Here is a 5,767-nt window from a genome sequence, read left to right as displayed (position 1 = left end):
AATAATGCAACAGTGATGTCAGAAGAATTGCTAATGAACTCAAAATGATGCGAACAGTAATGGAGTGATAGTTGCTAATCAACTCAATGATGCTTACAGTAATGTAGTAAGTGTTTCGAATAACCTCAAAGTGATGCTGACAGTCATGCAGTAAGAGTTGCTACAAACCTCAAAATAATGCAACAGTGATGTCAGACGAATTGCTAGAGATCTCAAAATGATGCGACAGTGATTTAGTAAGAATTGCTAATAAACTCAAAATGATGCTAACAGTAATGGAGTGAACATTTCGAACAACCTCAAAGTGATGCTGACAGGAATGTAGTAAGAGTTGCTACGAACCTCAAAATAATGCGACAGTGATGTCAGAAGAATTGCTAAAGATCTCAAAATGATGTGACAGTGATGTCAGAAGAATTGGTAATGATCTCAAAATGATGCTAACAGTAATGGAGTGAACGTTTCGAATAACCTCAAAGTGATGCTGAAAGTCATGTACTAAGAGTTGCTACGAAACTCAAAATAATGCAACAGTCATGTAGTAAAAGTTGCGACGAACCTCAAAATATTGCGACGGTGATGTCAGAAGAATTCCTAATGAACTTAAAATGATGCTAACAGTAATGTAGTGATAGTTGCTAATCAACTCAGTGATGCTTGAAGTAATGTAGTAAGTGTTTCAAATAACCTCAAAGTGATGCTGACAGTCATGTAGCAAGAGTTGCTACGAACCTCAAAATAATGTGACAGTGATGTCAGAAGAATTGCTAAAGATCTCAAAATGATGCGACAGTGATGTAGTAAGAATTGCTCGTGAACTCAAAATCATGCTAACAGTAATGGAGTGAAAGTTTCGAATAACCTCAAAGAGATGCTGACAGTCATGTATTAAGAGTTGCTACGAACCTCAAAATAATGCGACAGTGATGTCAGAAGAATTGCTAAAGATCTCAAAATGATGCGACAGTGATTTAGTAAGAATTGCTAATGAACTCAAAATGATGCTAACAGTAATGGTGTGAACTTTTCGAATAACCTCAAAGAGATGCTGACAGTCATGTAGTAAGAGTTGCTACGAACCTCAAAATATTGCGACAGTGATGTCGGAAGAATTGCTAATGATCTCAAAATGATGCGACAGTGATGTAGTAAGAATTGCTAATGAACTCAAAATGATGCTAAAAGTAATGGAGTGAAACTTTCGAATAACCTCAAAGTGATGCTTACAGTCATGTAGTAAGTGTTGCTACGAACCTCAAAATAATGCGACAGTAATGTAGTAAAAGTTGCTACGAACCTCAAAATATTGCGACAGTGATGTCGGAAGAATTGCTAATGAAGTCAAAATGATGCTAACAGTAATGTAGTGATAGTTGCTAATAAACTCAGTGATGCTTACAGTAATGTAGTAAGTGTTTCGAATAACCTCAAAGTGATGCTGAAAGTCATGTACGAAGAGTTGCTACGAACCTCAAAATAATGCGACAGTAATGTAGTAAAAGTTGCTACGAACCTCAAAATATTGTGACAGTGATGAAGTAAGAATTGCTAATGAACTTAAAATGATGCTAACAGTAATGTCGTGAGAGTTGCTAATCAAGTCAGTGATGCTTATAGTAATGTAGTAAGTGTTTCGAACAACCATAAAGTGATTCTGACAGTCATGTAGTAAGAGTTGCTTCGAACCTCAAAATAATGCGACAGTGATGTCAGAAGAATTGCTAAAGATCTCAAAATGATGCGACAGTGATGTAGTCAGAATTGCTAATGAACTCAAAATGATGCTAACAGTAATGGAGGGAAACTTTGAATAACCTCAAAGTGATGCTGACAGTCATTTAGTAAGAGTTGCTAATGAACTCAATTTAATGCTACAGTGATGTTGTGAGAATTGCTCAACAACGCAAAATGATGCTAACAGTAATGTACTGATAGTTGCGAATAAACTCAAAGTGATGCTGACAGTAATGTAGTAAGAGTTGCTACGAACCTTAAAATAATGCAACAATAATGTAGTAAGAGTTACTACGAACTTCAAAATGATGTGACAGTGATGTAGTAAGAATTGCTTATGATCTGAAATGATCGGACAGTGATGTAGTAAGAATTGCAAATGAACTCAAAATGATGCTAACAGTAATGTAGTGAAAGTTTCAAACAACCTCAAAGTGATGCTGACAGTCATGTTGTAAGAGTTGCAACGAACCTCAAAATGATACGACAGTGATGGAGTAAGAATTGCTAATGAACTCAAAATAATGCTAACAGTAATGGAGTGAAAGTTTCGAATAACCTCAAAGAGATGCTGACAGTCATGTATTAAGAGTTGCTACGAACCTCAAAATAATGCGACAGTGATGTCAGAAGAATTGCTAAAGATCTCAAAATGATGCGACAGTGATGTAGTAAGAATTGCTAATGAACTCAAAATGATGCTAACAGTAATGGAGTGAACTTTTCGAATAACCTCAAAGAGATGCTGACAGTCATGTAGTAAGAGTTGCTACGAACCTCAAAATATTGCGACAGTGATGTCGAAAGAATTGCTAATGATCTCAAAATGATGCGACAGTGATGTAGTAAGAATTGCTAATGAACTCAAAATGATGCTAAAAGTAATGGAGTGAAACTTTCGAATAACCTCAAAGTGATGCTTACAGTCATGTAGTAAGTGTTGCTATGAACCTCAAAATAATGTGACAGTAATGTAGTAAAAGTTGCTACGAACCTCAAAATATTGCGACAGTGATGTCGGAAGAATTGCTAATGAAGTCAAAATGACGCTAACAGTAATGTAGTTATAGTTGCTAATAAACTCAGTGATGCTTACAGTAATGTAGTAAGTGTTTCGAATAACCTCAAAGTGATGCTGAAAGTCATGTACGAAGAGTTGCTACGAACCTCAAAATAATGCGACAGTAATGTAGTAAAAGTTGCTACGAACCTCAAAATATTGTGACAGTGATGAAGTAAGAATTGCTAATGAACTTAAAATGATGCTAACAGTAATGTAGTGAGAGTTGCTAATCAAGTCAGTGATGCTTATAGTAATGTAGTGAGTGTTTCGAACAACGTCAAAGTGATGCTGACAGTCAGGTAGAAAGAGTTGCTACGAACCTCAAAATAATGCGACAGTGATGTCGGAAGAATTGCTAAAGATCTCAAAATGATGCGACAGTGATGTCAGAAGAATTGCTAATGAACTCAAAATGATGCTAACAGTAATGGAGGGAAACTTTGAATAACCTCAAAGTGATGCTGACAGTCATTTAGTAAGAGTTGCTAATGAACTCAATTTAATGCTACAGTGATGTTGTGAGAATTGCTCAACAACGCAAAATGATGCTAACAGTAATGTACTGATAGTTGCGAATAAACTCAAAGTGATGCTGACAGTCATGTTGTAAGAGTTGCAACGAACCTCAAAATGATACGACAGTGATGGAGTAAGAATTGCTAATGAACTCAAAATAATGCTAACAGTAATGTAGTGAAAGTATCCAATAAACTCAAAATTTACTGACAGTCATGTAGGAAGAGTTGCTACCAACCTCAAAATAATGCAACACTAATGTAGTAAGAGTTACTACGAACTTCAAAATGATGTGACAGTGATGTAGTAAGAATTGCTTATGATCTGAAATGATCGGACAGTGATGTAGTAAGAATTGCAAATGAACTCAAAATGATGCTAACAGTAATGTAGTGAAAGTTTCGAACAACCTCAAAGTGATGCTGACAGTCATGTTGTAAGAGTTGCAACGAACCTCAAAATGATACGACAGTGATGGAGGAAGAATTGCTAATGAACTCAAAATAATGCTAACAGTAATGTAGTGAAAGTATCCAATAAACTCAAAATGTACTGACAGTCATGTAGGAAGAGTTGCTACAAACCTTAAAATAATGCAACAGTAATGTAGTAAGAGTTACTACGAAATTCAAAATGATGTGACAGTAATGTTGTAAGAATTGCTTATGATCTGAAATAATGGGACAGTGATATAGTAAGAATTGCTAATGAACTCGAAATGATGCAAACAGTAATGTAGTGAAAGTTGCGAGTAACCTAAAAATGATGCTGACAGTAATATAGTAAGAGCTGCTGATAACCTCAAAATAATGCTACACTGATGTCGGAAGAATTGCTAATGATCTCAAAATGATGCGACAGTGATGGAGTAAGAATTGCAAATAAACTCAAAATGATGCTGACAGGAATGTTGTGAAAGTTTTGAATAACCTAAAAATGATGCTGACAGTGATGTCGGAAGAATTGCTAATGAACTCAAAATGATGCTAACAGTAATGTAGTGAAAGTTTATAATAACCACAAGTGATGCCGACAGTCATGTAGTAAGAGTCGCTACGAACCCTAAAATAATGCAACAATAATGTAGTAAGAGTTGCTACGAACCTCAAAATAATGCGACAGTGATGTCAGAAGAATTGCTAAAGACCTCAAAATGATGTGACAGTGATGTCATAAGAATTGGTAATGATCTCAAAATGATGCTAACAGTAATGGAGTGAACGTTTCGAATAACCTCAAAGTGATGCTGAAAGTCATGTACTAAGAGTTGCTACGAAACTCAAAATAATGCAACAGTCATGAAGTAAAAGTTGCGACGAACCTCAAAATATTGCAACGGTGATGTCAGAAGAATTCCTAATGAACTTAAAATGATGCTAACAGTAATGTAGTGATAGTTGCTAATCAACTCAGTGATGCTTGAAGTAATGTAATAAGTGTTTCAAATAACCTCAAAGTGATGCTGACAGTCATGTAGCAAGAGTTGCTGATGAACTCAATTTAATGCTACAGTGATGTCGTGAGAATTGCTCAACAACTCAAAATGATGCTAACAGTAATGTAGTGATAGTTGCTACGAACCTCAAAGTGATGCTGACAGTCATGTAGCAAGAGTTGCTACGAACCTCAAAATAATGTGACAGTGATGTCAGAAGAATTGCTAAAGATCTCAAAATGATGCGACAGTGATGTAGTAAGAATTGCTCGTGAACTCAAAATCATGCTAACAGTAATGGAGTGAAAGTTTCGAATAACCTCAAAGAGATGCAGACAGTCATGTAGTAAGAGTTGCTACGAACCTCAAAATATTGCGACAGTGATGTCGGAAGAATTGCTAATGATCTCAAAATGATGCGACAGTGATGTAGTAAGAATTGCTAATGAACTCAAAATGATGCTAACAGTCATGGTGTGAAACTTTCGAAAAACCTCAAAGTGATGCTGAAAGTCATGTAGTAAGTGTTGCTACGAACCTCAAAATATTGCGACAGTGATGCCGGAAGAATTGCTATTGAACTCAAGATGATGCTAACAGTAATGTAGTGATAGTTGCTAATAAACTCAAAGTGATGCTGACAGTAATGTAGTAAGAGTTTCGAACAACATCAAAGTGATGCTGACAGTCATGTAATAAGAGTTGCTGATGAACTCAATTTAATGCTACAGTGATGTCGTGAGAATTGCTCAACAACTCAAAATGATGCTAACAGTAATGTAGTGATAGTTGCTACGAACCTCAAAGTGATGCTGACAGTCATGTAGCAAGAGTTGCTACGAACCTCAAAATAATGTGACAGTGATGTCAGAAGAATTGCTAAAGATCTCAAAATGATGCGACAGTGATGTAGTAAGAATTGCTCGTGAACTCAAAATCATGCTAACAGTAATGGAGTGAAAGTTTCGAATAACCTCAAAGAGATGCTGACAGTCATGTAGTAAGAGTTGCTACGAACC

Source organism: Aulostomus chinensis, chromosome 1 (assembly GCF_037954235.1).
Source record: "Aulostomus chinensis isolate RoL2024-O1b breed Wild chromosome 1, RoL_Achi_v1.0, whole genome shotgun sequence".
Classification (NCBI taxonomy): Eukaryota; Metazoa; Chordata; class Actinopteri; order Syngnathiformes; family Aulostomidae; genus Aulostomus; species Aulostomus chinensis.
This window is presented reverse-complemented; position numbering follows the sequence as displayed.